The following is a 20,000-nucleotide window of genomic DNA, read 5'->3' as shown; positions in this document are numbered from 1 at the left end:
AGGCATCCATGACTGCCATAGTGCGTAAGCCGCCGCTGTGCGCGTAAACCCGTTCCCCGTAGGGAGGAGTCAAGCCGCCGCTTAGAGACGAAGTATGAAGTGTCCTCTTCCACATAGGGCAAGCTAGAATGAACTATCTTACCCAGGACCGCCGAAGCAGCGTGGACCAGGGGAGAACTGAACTTTATACTTCACACCACAGTATTGAGTAATGTGCCCTCTTCCACATAGGGCAAGCTAGAATGAACTATCTTACCCAGGACCGCCGGAGCAGTGTGGACCAGTGGAGGACTACACAATCATGAGGTTTGATATCGACTTGTGTGTTTCAATAGGGTACCGATGGTATGTTTTGAACCGATTTGATTTAGCCATTCTGAAGTCATCACTTGGTTGAAGCGCTGAACTAGGGAGGGGCATCGTTTACATATATATTGGTTTTCGCATGCTCTACTAGGTTAATGTCATAGGGTTGGCTATCGAGCATGCCCAAGTGATGACTTGATTGTGTGCTTGCTTGAATTCTTCACATTTCATACCATCGGTTAGTTGTCGAATCATTCCTCGATCATAACCTTCGTTCTTGGTTCATGTATGCTCTCTTCCACATAGGGCAAGCTAGAATTAACTATCTTACCCAGGACCGCCGAAGCAGCGTGGACCAGGGGAGAACTATACTTTGTCTTGTATGCCCTCTTCCACATAGGGCAAGCTAGAACTAACTATCTTACCCAGGACCGCCGAAGCAGCGTGGACCAGTGGAGGACTATACTTTGTTCATTACACCACAGTATTAAGTATGGTGTCCTCTTCCACATAGGGCAAGCTAGAACTAACTATCTTACCCAGGACCGCCGAAGCAGTGTGGACCAGGGGAGGACTACACAATCATGAGGTTTGATATCGACTTGTGTGTTTCAATAGGGTACCGATGGTATGTTTTGAACCGATTTGATTTAGCCATTCTGAAGTCATCACTTGGTTGAAGCGCTGAACTAGGGAGGGGCATCGTTTACATATATATTGGTTTTCGCATGCTCTACTAGGTTAATGTCATAGGGTTGGCTATCGAGCATGCCCAAGTGATGACTTGATTGTGTGCTTGCTTGAATTCTTCACATTTCATACCATCGGTTAGTTGTCGAATCATTCCTCGATCATAACCTTCGTTCTTGGTTCATGTATGCTCTCTTCCACATAGGGCAAGCTAGAATTAACTATCTTACCCAGGACCGCCGAAGCAGCGTGGACCAGGGGAGAACTATACTTTGTCTTGTATGCCCTCTTCCACATAGGGCAAGCTAGAACTAACTATCTTACCCAGGACCGCCGAAGCAGCGTGGACCAGTGGAGGACTATACTTTGTTCATTACACCACAGTATTAAGTATGGTGTCCTCTTCCACATAGGGCAAGCTAGAACTAACTATCTTACCCAGGACCGCCGAAGCAGTGTGGACCAGGGGAGGACTATACTTTATACTTCACACACTAGCCATACTGAAGTCATCACTTGGTTGAAGCGCTGAACTACGGCGGGGTAATCGTTTACAGGTTATAATCATATAGCTGCATGCTCATTAGTAGATAATGGAATATTGTATGGCAATATGAGCATGCCCAAGTGATGACTTTGTTTCAAGCTCAACAGGTAGGGTATTGAGTCCTCTTCCACATAGGGCAAGCTAGAATGAACTATCTTACCCAGGACCGCCGGAGCAGCGTGGACCAGTGGAGGACTATACCTTGTCCATTACACCACAGTATTAAGTATTGTGTCCTCTTCCACATAGGGCAAGCTAGAATTAACTATCTTACCCAGGACCGCCGAAGCAGCGTGGACCAGATGAGGACTATACTTTATACTTCACACCACAGTTTTGAGTACGCCTTGCATAAAGTATCTAGTTTGAACCACGAGGGCTCACAATGTAGAACCGCGAGGGCTCTAGTACCGATTCTCTCGGTACGGCTTGGTCCGTGTTCCTTTATGCTTGTACTCTAAGTATTAAGTATTGTGTCCTCTTCCACATAGGGCAAGCTAGAACTAACTATCTTACCCAGGACCGCCGAAGCAGTGTGGACCAGGGGAGGACTATACTTTATACTTCACACACTAGCCATACTGAAGTCATCACTTGGTGGGGGTGAACTACGGCGGTATCTATCGTTTTGGTTCGGTCTATATAGGGTCGCTTGCATGCTCATTCGAATATAATGTAATTGTGTATGGCAATATGAGCATGCCCAAGTGATGACTTTGTTTCAAGCTCAACAGGTAGGGTATTGAGTCCTCTTCCACATAGGGCAAGCTAGAATGAACTATCTTACCCAGGACCGCCGGAGCAGCGTGGACCAGTGGAGGACTCTATACTTTATACTTCACACCACAGTATTGAGTACGACTTGCATAAAGCCCCTAATGAGAACCACGAGGGCTCTCTCAATGTAGAACCACGAGGGCTCTAGTACCGATTCTCTCGGTACGGCTTGGTCCGTGTTCCTTTATGCTTGTACTCTTAGAAAGTCTCAACCCGGAGGTCTTGACTTTGATTGTCATAGTTGGACTACGACGGGGCATCCGACCATTGCTGATCGAACACCCCTGATTCACCATCTTTCGGGTAGGCGGTACGCGTACCTCCGGACGCGGAAGTCTCAACCCGGAGGTCTTGACTTTGATTGTCATAGTTGGACTACGACGGGGTATCCGACTCATCGAATACCCCAGAAGCACACCATCTTTCGGGTAGGCGGTACGCGTACCTCCGGACGCGGAAGTCTCAACCCGGAGGTCTTGACTTTGATTGTCATAGTTGGACTACGACGGGGTATCCGACTCATCGAATACCCCAGAAGCACACCATCTTTCGGGTAGGCGGTACGCGTACCTCCGGACGCGGAAAGTCTCAACCCGGAGGTCTTGACTTTGGTTGTCATAGTTGGACTATGACGGGGCATCCGACCATTGCTGATCGAACACCCCTGTTACACCATCTTTCGGATAGGCGGTGCGCGACACCACCGACGCGGAAGTCTCAACCCGGAGGTCTTGACTTTGTATTGTTGGATAGTCCTCTTCCACTATAGGGCAAGCTGGAAATATTCCATTTTACCCAGGACTGCCGAGGCAGCGTGGACCAGGGGAGAACTTCACGGAATCTTCAGGCATCCATGATTGCCATAGTGCGTAAGCCGCCGCTGTGCGCGTCAACTCGTTCCCCGTGAGGAGGAGTCTAGCCGCCGCTAAAAGACGAAGCATTAAGTGTCCTCATTCCACTATAGGGCAAGCTAGAATTAACTATCTTACCCAGGACCGCCGAAGCAGCGTGGACCAGGCGAGGACTATACTTTATACTTCACACCACAGTATTGAGTACGACTTGCATAAAGCCCCTAATGAGAACCACGAGGGCTCTCTCAATGTAGAACCACGAGGGCTCTAGTACCGATTCTCTCGGTACGGCTTGGTCCGTGTTCCTTTATGCTTGTACTCGCGGAAAGTCTCAACCCGGAGGTCTTGACTTTGATTGTCATAGTTAGACTACGACGGGGCATCCGACCATTGCTGACCGAACACCCCTGATTCATCATCTTTCGGATAGGAGGTGCGCCCACCTCCGACGCGGAAGTCTCAACCCGGAGGTTCGGACTTAGAGTTTTTCCCATTTAAAAGTTTTTCTCTTAGCCATACTGAAGTCATCACTTGGTGAACGATTGAACTAGGGCGGGTTAATCGTTTATAGGTATCATGTGGTTTGCATGCTCTCTTAGGTTAAGGTCATGTGGTTGGCTATCGAGCATGCCCAAGTGATGACTTTGTTTCACGCTTGCTTGATTTCTTCATGATTCCCTGTTATATAGTGTAATCATTCGAGAACAGGGAATCTTTGGTTTTGCTCAACAGGTATTGGATGTCAACTTGGTATCTAGATCGCATTAAGTCTCAACCCTTAGGTTCGGACTTGTATAGTGACATCTTGTTACGGTCTTGAGTCTCAACCCGCAGGTTCGGACTACTTAGTGTTTGATCGAATATAATATGGCAACTTGTGCCTAAGTCTCAACCCGCAGGTTCGGACTTCTGTTTATTTGGCCAATGTATGTATAAGGCAACTTGTGCCTAAGTCTCAACCCGCAGGTTCGGACTTGTGTATTTGTTCGAAGTCATGTATAAGGCAACGTGTGCCTAAGTCTCAACCCGCAGGTTCGGACTTGTTAGTGTTTCGTCAACTTTCATATGGCAACTTGTGCCTAAGTCTCAACCCGCAGGTTCGGACTTGTGTATTTGTTCGAAGTCATGTATAAGGCAACTTGTGCCTAAGTCTCAACCCGCAGGTTCGGACTTGTGTATTTGTTCGAAGTCATGTATAAGGCAACGTGTGCCTAAGTCTCAACCCGCAGGTTCGGACTTGTTAGTGTTTCGTCAACTTTCATATGGCAACTTGTGCCTGAGTCTCAACCCGCAGGTTCGGACTTCTATAGTGTTTCGTCAATTATCATATGGCAACTTGTGCCGAAGTCTCAACCCGCAGGTTCGGACTTCTGGAAGGATCACTTGGCCACTAATGATCCTTCCGCAGGTTCACCTACGGAAACCTTGTTACGACTTTTACTTCCTCTAAATCATCAAGTTCGGTCAACTTCGATAAAGCAGACGCGGTTCACGAGGATCCAGCGAACGATCATCTCCAAAGACCTCACTAAATAATCCATCGGTAGTAGCGACGGGCGGTGTGTACAAAGGGCAGGGACGTATTCAACGCTGGCTGATGACCAGCACTTACTAGAAGTTCCGAGTTCATATGGACCATTGCAATCCATAATCCCTACTAAGTGAGTATTTGAGTGATTTCCCGTTCCTCTCGGAATAGGAGACACGCTGCTACCCACATTGTAGCACGCGTGTAGCCCAGAACATCTAAGGGCATCACGGACCTGTTATCGCTCGATCTCATTTTGCTAAACACAAATTGTCCTGCTAAGCAGCGTACCGTAAGTGCACTTGCGCACACGAACAGCGAAGGTGTCAGGTCATACTCCACCGAAAGGTCCTAACCCGTTCCAATCGGCATCGACGCATTAACGCTGACTGCGTTCTAGTTAGCATATGTGAGTCACGTTCGTTATCGGAATTAACCAGACAAATCAATCCACGAACTAAGAACGGCCATGCACCACTACCCTTAAATTTGAGAAAGAGCTATTAATCTGTCTCACCTCCATAAGTTCGGACCTGGTAAGTTTTCCCGTGTTGAGTCAAATTGAACCGCAAGCTCCATTTCATTGTGGTGCCCTTCCGTCAATTCCTTTAAGTTTCAACTTTGCAACCATACTTCCCCCGGAACCTGACTTTGGTTTCCCGGAAGCTACTGAGAGCACCTGGTTGTAGCGTCTCCCAATTGCTAGTTGGCATCGTTTACGGTTAGAACTAGGGCGGTATCTAATCGCCTTCGATCCTCTAACTTTCGTTCTTGATTAAAGAAAGCATCCTTGACAAATGCCTTCGCTTTAGTTAGTCTTACGACGGTCTACGAATTTCACCTCTCGCGCCGTAATACTAGTGTCCCCAACTACTTCTGTTAATCATTACCTCCGGTCTGAGTACAAACCAATGAAAGATTAGACCAAGGTCGTATTCCATTATTCCATGCAAGATTATTCTAGGGCGTTTGGGCACCCTGCTTTAAGCACTCTAATTTGTTCAAGGTAAACGTGAGCGGTCGAGCTCTATGTTACACTTGCACCCGTTGAAGGGCACACCATGACACAGACTTGGTGCCCTACCACACCATTGAGTCGCAACCAGATTCCGACTTGGCCCACCGACCACGGGTTGACCGGGTCGGCGGAGCCGGACTGTGTTGGACAAGTATCAACTTCGAACGTTTTAACCGCAACAATTTTAATATACGCTAGTGGAGCTGGAATTACCGCGGCTGCTGGCACCAGACTTGCCCTCCACTTGATCCTCGTAGAAGGATTTATGCTCTACTCATTCCAATTATGAAACATCATTAAAGAGTTTCATATTGTTATTTCTCGTCACTACCTCCCCGTCCCGGGATTGGGTAATTTACGCGCCTGCTGCCTTCCTTGGATGTGGTAGCCATTTCTCAGGCTCCCTCTCCGGAATCGAACCCTGATTCCCCGTTACCCGTTGCAACCATGGTAGTCCTCTATACTACCATCCATAGTTGATAGGGCAGATATTTGCGAGATCTGTCGTCGGTGCGAGACCATACGATCAGCATCATTATCCAGACTTCAACTCAATGACACGGAGAACCCGCGATTGGTTTGACTAATAAGTGCACCAGTTCCCGCGAGGGTCCTGGCATGTTGCATGTATTAGCTCTAGATTTTCCACAGTTATCCAAGTAACTAGGTTGATGATCTCGTAAATTATAGCTGTTATACTGAGCCTTATGCGGTTTCACATTAAATCTGTTTGTACTTAGACATGCATGGCTTAACCTTTGAGACGAGCGTATATTACTGGTAGGATCAACCAGAATTCCGACTTTGCGTTCGAATGTTCATTGTCCCATTGCACCCGGAGGAGCAAACACCACGTTCTATATGTTGTCAAGTCCGGTAGCACACGGGAGGCGAGCCCCCGTGCGAACCTCATTGCCCTCGTATCACACACACACCCGATGCACCGGACAGGCACTTGAGCGGCATTCGACTCCGCTAAGCGCTCGTGCGCCCGATTGTGCATGCGCTGACGGGGCCTTCATACCCCTACCACAGCGACCTTATGCCAAACTTCCATGAATACTTAGGTGAGCTGACAAGGGCCTTCATTTCCCTACCATCAACTAAAGGACACGCTAGGCGCGTCCGATCATTGCAACTGCGGGGCTTTCATACCCCAATCACCACAGTACGCAATTCACCAGAGTTTAATCACAACCCCCCCGGACATGGCACACTATTAACTTGCAACAAAACTTAGTGTGTGCCGGGCACATCGGTTCCACAAAATCATTCCCGATGTACCCCAATTGGGGTTGCGAACGCATTCACGGTCCTCTGACACACCCAACCAAGCGTGGATACTACATACCTCAAACACCCAGTACACTAACAGACAAATCAATATATGGTTGCTTTCCCCCAGACATTTGCCAATCACTTGGCACCCGGACGGGAACTCGCTCCTGATTGCGCCAATGCCACCCATTTGCCAAGAGCGAGTTCTGTATGTAGATTTCATTTGGAAAGACAACCGTGTACTGGATATTCTATCCGACGATTACAGATGACGAGTACGAGACTCGACTACACTCACGGATAATACATTTTGGGTCGAGATTGCTTTCGGGGTTTTCGATTGGTCTTGCGCTTGTAAACGTATAACTTTGACTTGTGGTAACCTCGGTATGTTAGTCGATCACGTGGTTGTGAACTGGTAAGGGTGGGCAATCTGTTCACTTGCACTCTGGGTAGGAATAGGTGAGCGCTATAGGTTAAGATCATTGTATGGTTCCATCGTGATGACTTTCGCTAGATAGTAGGATGTTTGGATAGTTATAACGTTTCTGGCCATTTGTTCATAGTGTTCGGTTCATTGAGGAATTCGATTGGTCTTTGCTTCACACACGTGGTCGATCACTTGGATGTGAACTAGGGTGAGAATAAGGTGTTCACTAGTGCTCTTAGGTTTTGGATCAGTACTGAGCACTTGATTGGTTTCGCATAATATGTATCCATAGTGATGACTCTTTCCAGCTTAAGATTTCGTGACCGGTTTCGAATCCTTCCCACGTTCGCTTTTACTTGGTTAGGTTTTCGAGTGTAGATTTGAAAGCAATCTCATGTATGTATCCCATCTGATATAAGCCACTGACAGTTCATGTCACCTCGTTCAACTCTCGCTGGGTCACAGAAGTATGTTACTGCGCCCATTATCCCTACTCGGATAGGTTCGGTTCGTTCGTTTTATACTACGGTGAGTAAACTCAATTTGTGCATCGCATAGCCATGGAAAGCAAGCTTTCGCGGGCCTCTTCGACTGTTTTGATACGAGCTGTGCCCGTGATGCTTGTCATCCCAGGATACTAGACCCCTTTGGACGACCGCATGACCATCAGAAAGTAAATTCCACGTTCGATTTGGGGTGTGAACCCCGAACATAAAGTCTTTGTGTAGAACCACGAGGGCTCTATAGTACCGATTCTCTCGGTACGCTTGGTCCGTGTTCCTTTATGTTCGTACTCTTGTGTGTATAATATTCATGTTCGGTTTGGGATATTTGCTACTTTCACCAGGGTCCCGTTCTTCATACAAGTCTGCCTTGCTAATGTGGTAACTTTATAGTGTAGTTCTGACATCCCAATTTTGGGACTTAGCCGATTTTTCGTATATTTCCACATGACCCATAGGGTCCCTTTCTTCATACAAGCTTGCCTAGGGCGATCGGTCAAAACTTGTCTTACTATTCGATTGGTCTTCGCAGTTTCACCCTAGGCAATTCGCCTAGGTCTGTCTTCTTGAGGAGGCCAAAACCCGAAATAAGGAGGTCTGGCCGACCCTGAAACCTCCCCTGTCTTAACTACACTAACCCGATTTTTCAGGGTCCTCAGCGCCATACAACTTTGCCTAGGTCACTTATACTCTTGACTTAGGCCATCTGACTTGGTCCGTGTTTCTTCCTAGGGTTCACCTAGGTACTTTGCCTTGCTTGATGTGGTAACTTTTTAGTGTAGTTCTGACATCCCAATTTTGGGACTTAGCCGATTTTTCATGAATTTCCATATGACCCTAAGGGTCCCTTTCTTCATACAAGCTTGCCTAGGGCGATCGGTCAAAACTTGTCTTACTATTCGATTGGTCTTCGCAGTTTCACCCTAGGCAATTCGCCTAGGTCTGTCTTCTTGAGGAGGCCAAAACCCGAAATAAGGAGGTCCAGCCGACCCTGAAACCTCCCCTGTCTGAACTACACTAACCCGATTTTTCAGGGTCCTCAGCGCCATACAACTTTGCCTAGGTCACTTGTACTCTTGACTTAGGCCATCTGACTTGGTCCGTGTTTCTTCCTAGGGTTCACCTAGGTACTTTGCCTTGCTTGATGTGGTAACTTTTTAGTGTAGTTCAGACATCCCAATTTTGGGACTTAGCCGATTTTTCATGTATTTCCATATGACCCATAGGGTCCCTTTCTTCATACAAGCTTGCCTAGGGCGATCGGTCAAAACTTGTCTTACTATTCGATTGGTCTTCGCACTTTCACCCTAGGCACTTTGCCTAGGTCTGTCTTCTTGAGGAGGCCAAAACCCGAAATAAGGAGGTTCAGCCGACCCAGAAACCTCCCCTGTCTGAACTACACTAACCCGATTTTTCAGGGTCCTCAGCGCCATACAACTTTGCCTAGGTCACTTGTACTCTTGACTTAGGCCATCTGACTTGGTCCGTGTTTCTTCCTAGGGTTCACCTAGGTACTTTGCCTTGCTTGCTGTGGTAACTTTTTAGTGTAGTTCAGACATCCCAATTTTGGGACTTAGCCGATTTTTCATGTATTTCCATATGACCCATAGGGTCCCTTTCTTCATACAAGCTTGCCTAGGGCGATCGGTCAAAACTTGTCTTACTATTCGATTGGTCTTCGCACTTTCACCCTAGGCAGTTTGCCTAGGTGTAGCTTCTTGAGGAGGTCAAAACCCAAAATAAGGAGGTTCAGCCGACCCAAAAACCTCCCCTGTCTAAACTACACTAACCAGATTTTTCAGGGTCCTCACCGTCATACAACTTTGCCTAGGTCACTTGTTCTCTTGACTTAGGCCATCTGACTTGGTCCGTGTTTCTTCCTAGGGTTCACCTAGGTACTTTGCCTTGCTTGCTGTGGTAACTTTTTAGTGTAGTTCAGACATCCCAATTTTGGGACTTAGCCGATTTTTCATGTATTTCCATATGACCCATAGGGTTCCTTTCTTCATACAAGCTTGCCTAGGGCGATCGGTCAAAACTTGTCTTACTATTCGATTGGTCTTCGCACTTTCACCCTAGGCAGTTTGCCTAGGTGTAGCTTCTTGAGGAGGTCAAAACCCAAAATAAGGAGGTTCAGCCGACCCAAAAACCTCCCCTGTCTAAACTACACTAACCAGATTTTTCAGGGTCCTCACCGTCATACAACTTTGCCTAGGTCACTTGTTCTATTGACTTAGGCCATCTGACTTGGTCCGTGTTTCTTCCTAGGGTTCACCTAGGTACTTTGCCTTGCTTGGTGTGGTAACTTTTTAGTGTAGTTCTGACATCCTCATTTTGGGACTTAGCCGATTTTTCGTAAAATACCATATGACCCATATGGGTCCTTTCCTTCATATAAGTTTGCCTTGCTTGGTATGGTAACATTTGAGTGTAGTTCTGACATCATCATTTTGGGACTTAGCCGATTTTTCGTAAAATACCATATGACCCATCAGGGTCCTTTGCTTCATATAAGTTTGCCTTGCTTGGTGTGGTAACATTTGAGTGTAGTTCTGACATCATCATTTTGGGACTTAGCCGATTTTTCGTAAAATACCATATGACCCATCAGGGTCCTTTGCTTCATATAAGTTTGCCTTGCTTGGTGTGGTAACATTTGAGTGTAGTTCTGACATCATCATTTTGGGACTTAGCCGATTTTTCGTAAAATACCATATGACCCATCAGGGTCCTTTGCTTCATATAAGTTTGCCTTGCTTGGTGTGGTAACATTTGAGTGTAGTTCTGACATCATCATTTTGGGACTTAGCCGATTTTTCGTAAAATACCATATGACCCATCAGGGTCCTTTGCTTCATATAAGTTTGCCTTGCTTGGTGTGGTAACATTTGAGTGTAGTTCTGACATCCCCATTTTGGGACTTAGCCGATTTTTCAATCAATACCATATGACCCATCAGGGTCCTTTGCTTCATATAAGTTTGCCTTGCTTGGTGTGGTAACATTTGAGTGTAGTTCTGACATCCCCATTTTGGGACTTAGCCGATTTTTCGTAAAATACCATATGACCCATCATTGTCCTTGCCTTCATATAAGTTTGCCTTGCTTGGTGTGGTAACATTTGAGTGTAGTTCTGACATCCCCATTTTGGGACTTAGCCGATTTTTCGTAAAATACCATATGACCCATCAGGGTCCTTTCCTTCATATAAGTTTGCCTTGCTTGGTGTGGTAACATTTGAGTGTAGTTCTGACATCCCCATTTTGGGACTTAGCCGATTTTTCGTAAAATACCATATGACCCATCAGGGTCCTTTCCTTCATATAAGTTTGCCTTGCTTGGTGTGGTAACATTTGAGTGTAGTTCTGACATCCCCATTTTGGGACTTAGCCGATTTTTCGTAAAATACCATATGACCCATCAGGGTCCTTTGCTTCATATAAGTTTGCCTTGCTTGGTGTGGTAACATTTGAGTGTAGTTCTGACATCATCATTTTGGGACTTAGCCGATTTTTCGTAAAATACCATATGACCCATCAGGGTCCTTTGCTTCATATAAGTTTGCCTTGCTTGGTGTGGTAACATTTGAGTGTAGTTCTGACATCCCCATTTTGGGACTTAGCCGATTTTTCAATCAATACCATATGACCCATCAGGGTCCTTTGCTTCATATAAGTTTGCCTTGCTTGGTGTGGTAACATTTGAGTGTAGTTCTGACATCCCCATTTTGGGACTTAGCCGATTTTTCGTAAAATACCATATGACCCATCAGGGTCCTTTGCTTCATATAAGTTTGCCTTGCTTGGTGTGGTAACATTTGAGTGTAGTTCTGACATCCCCATTTTGGGACTTAGCCGATTTTTCGATCAATACCATATGACCCATCAGGGTCCTTTGCTTCATATAAGTTTGCCTTGCTTGGTGTGGTAACATTTGAGTGTAGTTCTGACATCCCCATTTTGGGACTTAGCCGATTTTTCGATCCATCCTATATGACCCATCAGGGTCCTTTTTCTTCATATAAGTTTCCCAAGACTTAGTGCTTTTTACCTTTGGACACCAATATCACCCTTACGGGTTTCTTTGATCTTCTCACTTTGTATTGACCAAATGTAGGTCTTGCCATGCCAAACATATAATTGTTCTACACCAAGTCTCTATCTCGTACCGCCAGCTCGGTACATTCGATCAACCTGCCCTTAAGGCACCCGGGACTTAGCCATTTTTTCACATTTTTCATGATTTTGAGGCAACTTTTCTCGACTTTGTCACCTTATATCACCAAGATCCTTTCCCTTTAGCGCTTCACTCTGTTCGTATGATATTTAGCGCTGACTATCACCTTTCTATCGCTGACCTCAACTTCTTATTCGGTGCCATAGAGCCAGAGATATTTGGTGTATGCTGTTATAAGGGAAGTTTGTCACTTTTTCAAAGGCCCACTTTGGGACGCCCATATCTCACCTTCACGTATCTTCGATCTTCTTGTCGTCTATGGACGAAACTTAGGTCTTGTATTGGCCAACTTATAAATGTTCTACGGCCAAGCCGTATCTCTTACCGCCAGCCCGGTATTCATGGACTTAGTCGGATTTTCGCCTCTCGTGGTAACAATTTCTGACTTTGACTCACAATAACACCCGAACGGTCACATGCTAGCGCTTTGCTTGGTAGGAATTATAGTTAGCGCTACCTTTTCTCTTTCCATCGATACCTTGTTCGTTCCATTCCATGCCATACAGCCGAAGTTATGATGTTTCCCGTTTTCCATATCATGTGGAGCTTATGCTCTGGGAAAACCATCTAACACCTGTACCACCCTTTTGGGTACCACCGATCTCGTCACTATGTTCGGGCCAAATATAGGTTATAACATGCCCAACATATAATTGTTCTACACCAAGTCTCTATCTCTTACCGCCTGCTCGGTATTTTACTCGTAAGTCCAAATTTCACAACTTGTACTTTTTGGCCCAATGTACTCGAGTTTCAATTTTGGTAACATTTTTCGACTTTGACACTTAATAACTTCCAAATCATGCTAGTTAGCGCTTTGCTTTCTTCTAGTCGTATCTAGCGCTGGGTGTTACCTTTCCAAAACATATCCTAGCTTAACAATCCATGCCATACAGCCGGAGCTATACGGTGCACAAGTCAAATCCATTTTAGCCATGTTTCATTTTTGCCAATTTTTGACCACTCGTATCACCCTTCCAGAGTGGTCCGATCTTCTCGCTGTCTATGGACGACTTTTAGGTCTCGTAGAGGCAAACTTATAAGTATTCTACGTCAACCCGCTATCTCTTACCGCCTGCTCGGTATTCTTGGTCTTGTGTGATTTTTGGAAATTTTGGTATTATTTTTCCACTTTGTCGCTTAATAACTCAGTTTTGCTCAACACTTAGCGCTTCGGTTGTTTGGGATTATAGTTAGCGCTCGGTTCGACCTTTCCAACACTGATCTTAGCTTGTCGATCCGTTCCATACAGCCTGAGTTATTCGCGATACCGTGTTTCAACCCATTTCTCAAGTCTCGTTTTGGTCCAACTTTGAACCAGCCATATCACCCTGATGGGTACCTCCGATCTTCTCGCTCTATATTGGCCAAAGTTAGGTCTTGTGGTAACGTACTTATGATTGTTCTACGCCGTGTTCGTAGCTCTTATCGTTCGCCCGCTATTTTCGATCATAAGGTGAATTTTCGCCTCTAAACCACCATTTTTCACCTTTGCCCTCTAATATGACCGACTTGCTCAACACCTAGCGCTTCGCTTGGTAGGACACATAGCTAGCGCTCGTCAAGACCTTTCCAACGCATATCCAAGCTTTCCGATCCGAGCCATACAGCCTGAGCTATAGGCGATACCGTTTTTCCCATTTTCTTGGTCACATGCACTTTAGGGTACCCCTTTTTGCCTTTGACCCTTAATACCTCCTCCGGGTCACTAGTAGGCGCTCAGCTTGGTAGGAAACATAGCTAGAGCAGGCCTTCACCTTTCCAAAACTGCCTCAAGTGTACCGATCCGACATCTAGAACCAAAGTTATGGTCATTCCTATCATGCTCTACTTTCATGGTCAACCTCCACCAAGCACACCTAGGTTGGACCAACTTTCACCAACTCATCTCGAACCCCAAATTTGCTTCGACCTACTAGGTTTCCCTAGTAAAGTGGTCAAAACATCCATTACAACACGACTGGTCTTTCTGGTGGTCGACCTAGGCGACTTTGTTCGACGACCACCACCCCATGGAACTAAAAGACGTCCCTTGATACGGACCACCGATACATTTTCCGGCCTGTCTAAACTACACTCATCGAAATTTTTTTGGGTCCCCACCGTCATACAAGTTTGCCTAGGTCAAGTTTTTCTTCCGGATCGGCCGCGGACCTCACTTTTCATTATCTAGGGAGGCCGTAGGGCCCCAAAAGGGGTTTTTTAAAATTTTCGACACTTTCGACTTTGGTCGGATTTTTTCCGATTTTGGTCCGACCTAGGGACTTGGTGGTCCAAGGAGCCTCGGGACCAAACTTTTTTCTCAGGGGTCCCTACCTCCATACAACTTTGCCTAGGTCAATTTTTTGTTCCAAATCGACCGCGGATTTCACTTTTCAATATCTGGGGCTCGTGTAGAGTCCGAATATGAGGTTTTCTCATTTTTCGACATTTTCGACTTTTTTCGACTTTTTTCGGGTTTTTCGACCTAGGGGTCCGCCGAACAAATTTTGGGTCAAAAATTTTTATTGAACTAGTCGAAAGTACGCAAAAAGATAAGACTTTTTGCCGAAGACACCATGCCCCGGAACCGACTCCTTCCCCTTCAAAATTGGGAACAAACGTGATTTTTGAAACTTTTCCTTAGGGAGCCCAAGACTTAGAAAATTTTCAAATTCTCGATTTTTCGATTGCGAGCTAGCGCTTTGCGGTCTTCGGCAATGTTGTAGATCTCGACGAGATAAGACTTTTTGGTCAAGGGACATTTTGCCCTCCGACCCCTCCTTCCCCCCGCAAATCGCCCCCCAAAGTGCAATTTTTGCATTTTCACCTCTTTGCACGCACTGTTCGGCCCAAATGGCCACTTTCTATGGGTCTGAGCGCTTTGCGGTCTTCGGCAAACTTTTAGAGCGTACCAAGCCCTAATTATAATTCTTCTACACCACCTTCGTACCTCTTCATCCCTGGCCGCTATTCGCGTACCAAGGTAATTTTTGTTCATTTTGTCAACATTTTTCATCTTTGACTGCTTATATCGGCCTTGCCATGAACCGATAGCGCTTCGCTGTGTTCTAACGTAAGTTAGTACTGCTCAATACCTTTCCAAATCATGTCTTAGATTGTCATTTGCTTGCATACAGCCGGAGCTATGAGCGATACCGTAAAAAGTACCGAAACTTGGAAAAATCCTTTGATCGCCCATATCCCCCCTTTGGGGGCCAGATATCGAAAAAAGTTCTGATTCAAAAAGTTGCGCATTAACGTGTTCTAGTTATGCCTAGAACATTTCACTTCGCTAGCTGGCCTGCAACTTAGCCGTAATTGGGATTTTAGGGTGTTCTTGGAGGGCCCATTTCCTGCGACTTGGTATCTTTTGGGCCCAATGTTTCTCTAATATCTCCACGAGTTTTCCAGATAGCCTTTTCAAACTTTCAGGGTGCCTAGAACACCTCAAGACCTTTCCAACGCTATGCCGTTTGCCTCGCTCGGACATCTACAGCCAAAGTTATTCGAGGTACACGGTACCTTACCCTGTTTTCTCAGTACTTGGTCGAAAATTTCGATCAGCCATATGACCGACTTGGACAACCCTGAGCGGGTTGGCCCCATATAACTAAACTTTCGTCTCGTGGAGGCAAACTTATAAATATTCCACGTCAACTCGCTATCTCGTACCGCCTTGACGGTATACTTGGTCCAAGGGCCATTTCCAGCGACTTGGTCGCAATTTCGCTCTAAGTTTCGCTAATACCTTCGTCCGTGGACATAGTGATTTTTTGTTCGTATTTTTCCTTGATAGTCCCACTCAAGACTATTCCATACCAGAGCCAAGCGTCCCGCTAAGTGCCATACAGCCTGAGCAGTAATTCATGAAAGGTACCTCTACCAGTTTTTGCCATACTTGGGTACAAACTTTGGATCGCCCATATCTCCACTTTGGAGGCCAGCCAGCACCTTGGCCTCATATACTTTTTTGTTGGTCATACCATGCACCAAATATAATTGTTCTACGCCAACTTGCTATCTCTTCTCCAACTTGCCGTTATTCTTGGTCCAAGTCCCATTTCATTCGTTTTTGGACCCATTTTGCTATATGTTTCACTAATAGCTTCGGCCATGGACAAGCTGATTTTCTATTTGTATTTTTCCTTGATAGTCCCACTCAAGACCATTCTAAAACACACCGCAGCTTGTCGCTCGGTGGCAAACTGACCGAGTTATAATTCATGAAAGGTACCTCAACTTGGTACACCACGTGGTCGGCCCAAACCATAAACCGACCAAACGACCGACTTGGAGCACCCTGACCGGGTTGGCCCCATATAATGAAAGTTGCGTCTCTACACGCCCAACTTATGAATATTCTACGCCAAGTCGCTATCTCTTACCGGTAAGCCGGTATTCACCTTCCAAGGGGGATTTTGGTCAAGTGCCATTTCCTGCGACTTGGTCCCCGAATTGGACCATCATCACCTAATATCTCCGTGGTCTTTCAACTCAGCCTCATGAAACTTTCAGGGTAGATAGGTCTCCCCGAGACCTTTCCAACGGTGAGCCGTTTGCCTCGCTCGGCCATATACAGCCGAAGTTATTAATGGTACTTGGTACCTTACCCTGTTTTTTCCATACTTGTTCGTACTTGGGTACAAACTTTGTATCGCCCATATCTCCACTTTGGAGGCCAGCCAGCACCTTGGCCCCAAATACTTTTTTGTTGGTCATACTATGCCCAAAATATAAATGTTCTACGTCAACTTGCTATCTCTTCTCCAACTTGCCGTTATTCTTGGTCCAAGTCCCATTTCATTCGTTTTTGGACCCATTTTGCTATATGTTTCACTAATAGCTTCGGCCATGGACAAGCTGATTTTCTATTTGTATTTTTGCTTGATAGTCCCACTCAAGACCATTCCAAATCACATCGCAACTTGTCGCTCGGTGGCAAACTGACCGAGTTATAATTCATGAAAGGTACCTCTTCTTGGTACACCACATGGTCGGCCCAAACCATAAACCGACCAAACGACCGACTTGGAGCACCCTGACCGGGTTGCCCCCATATAATGAAAGTTGCGTCTTTACACGCCCAACTTATGAATATTCTACGCCAAGTCGCTATCTCTTACCGGTAAGCCGGTATTCACCTTCCAAGCGTGATTTTGGTCAAGTGCCATTTCCTGCGACTTGGTCCCCGAATTGGACCATCATCACCTAATATCTCCGTGGTCTTTCAACTCAGCCTCATGAAACTTTCAGGGTAGATAGGTCTCCCCAATACCTTTCCAACGATATGCGGTTTGCCTCGCTAGGCCATCTACAGCCGAAGTTATTCATGGTACTTGGTACCTTACCCTGTTTTTTCCATACTTGTTACTTGGGTACAAACTTTGAATCGCCCATATCACCACTTTGGAGGCCAGCCAGCGCCTTGGCCCCATACACATTTTTGTTGGTCATACCACGCACTAGTTATAAATGTTCTACGCAAGCTTGCTATCTCTTCTCCAACTTGCGGTTATTTTTGACTCAAGTCCCATTTCCATAGTTTTTGGTACCAATTTGCTCTATGTTTCGCTAATAGCTTCGCCCAAGGACTTTGTGATTTTTTGTTCGCATTTTTCCTAAATAGTCCCACTCAAGACTATTCCAAATCACACCTTAGCTTGTCGCTCAGTGCCATACAGCCAGAGTTTTAATTCATGAAAGGTACATAACCTTGGTACACCACGTGGTCGGTCCAAACCATCAACCAACCATATGACCGACTTCGAGTCGAGCTAGCGGCTAAGCTCAATATAATGAAATGCGTGTCTTGATGCGGGCTACTGACGGTCTGAACAATGTAGCTCGCTAGCTCGTCTCTAAACTTGTGTTTTGGTCGAATATTGGGTGTTCATTTACCACTTCGGGTAACATGGACTTTGGTGCAACTTTACCACTTGTGCACTTAATTACTTCCCGGTCATTCAAGTCTTTGCCTTCATACTTTCAGGGTAGTTAGGTCTCGTCGAGACCTTTCCATACATATGCCAAACTCATCGATCGGACATCTATAGCCCGAGTTATTCGCGGTACACCGTACCTTAACCTGTTTTTTCCTCAATTGGGTACAAACCTTGGAACACCCATATCGCCCCTTTAGAGACTAGCTGGCACGTTGGCCTCATATAATGATAAGTGCACCTCAACTAGGGCTACTGACGGTCAGAACATTTCAACTTGCTAGCTCGGGCCCACACTTGTGTTTTTCTCGAATATATGGTTCAAGTGTGCCACTTTGGGCACTTTTGGACATTTTGTCCCCACACAACTTTCTTGCCTTGGTAGATAGGGTCTTGTGTTTTTGGGCAAAAAGATGCACCAAGATATGGTCTAACTTTCGTTCTTGTACCGCAAAGCGCTACCTCCAACACCCGAGGAGATAGAAAGTGATTATGTTCGGTATATCGGTCTTCCATGGCCTACTATGGTAAGCCCCTGCAGGTATGCAACCGAAGGTGCTTGGTACATGTATTTGGTGCAAAATCGGTGCAAAGTAGGTGTTTCCTTGATCGGGCTATAACTTTCTTGGTTGATGTTGGATTGCTTTGCGGTCTTCGGGGGATAGTTAGGGAACATGTTGGCCAACATTTTCTTATTCCTCAGCCTGGCCGTACCTCCTACCGTCTAGGCGGTATTCATGCTCTAAGTTGGAACTTGTGTTCCTTCGGGCAACTTTTCTGACTTTGACGCTTAATATCTTCCGTTCATATGCAGTCTAAGCTCTGCAACTCTCAGGAAAGCTAGTACTACTCATTTCCTTTCCATATCAGTCTTTGGCTTGTCGATCCAATGTCTACAGCCTTAGTTATTCACGTTCCCTGTGAAGGTAGGTTTTTGCCCATTTTCCAGTTCATGTGGTAACATTCCCGGACTTTGCCGGCTTTCTCTTCATGTGGTAACTTGCTTGCTTGTGTGGTAACTTGATAGTGTATTTCCGACCGACCCAATCTCGGACTTAGCCGATTTTTCTCTTCATATAATATGGATCCATCACTAGGCCATCTTGCTTGCTTGTGTGGTAACTTGATAGTGTATTTCTGACAGACCCAATCTTGGACTTAGCCGATTTTTCTCTTCATATTATATGGATCCATCATTAGGCCATCTTGCTTGCTTGTGTGGTAACTTGAAAGTGTATTTCCGACAGACCCAATCTCGGACTTAGCCGATTTTTCTCTTCATATTATATGGATCCTGGACTTAGCCGATTATTAGGTTATTATATATGGATCCTGGACTTAGCCGATTTTTCTCTTCATATCATATGGATCCTGGACTTAGCCGATTATTAGGTTAATATATATGGATCCGGGACTTAGCCGATTTTTCTCTTCATGTAATATGGATCCTGGACTTAGCCGATTTTTCTCTTCATATAATATGGATCCTGGACTTAGCCGATTATTAGGTTAATATATATGGATCCTGGACTTAGCCGATTTTTCTCTTCATATAATATGGATCCTGGACTTAGCCGATTTTTCTCTTCATGTAATATGGATCCGGGACTTAGCCGATTTTCTCTTCATATAATATGGATCCTGGACTTAGCCAATTTTTCTCTTCATGTGGTAACGTATGCCAATCGCTCACAAGTCATGGGATAAGGGTACTTGTGTTCTTCCATCTTCTAAGTCCCGCACGGGGACATCGTGATCGCCCCAAGTCCGGAATAGCGCCAAGTCAAGAACCACGGAGGCCGTGGAGGACCTGTTAGTGGCGGCCTCACTGACAGCACTAATCCGGACTTAGAAAATATATCTTTCTAATCGAACACCACACACGCAACACCACCATACCACCATCTCCTTGC

This window comes from Anopheles coustani (assembly GCF_943734705.1).
Source record: "Anopheles coustani chromosome X unlocalized genomic scaffold, idAnoCousDA_361_x.2 X_unloc_80, whole genome shotgun sequence".
Lineage (NCBI taxonomy): Eukaryota > Metazoa > Arthropoda > Insecta > Diptera > Culicidae > Anopheles > Anopheles coustani.
Note: the sequence above shows the minus strand (reverse complement) of the source record.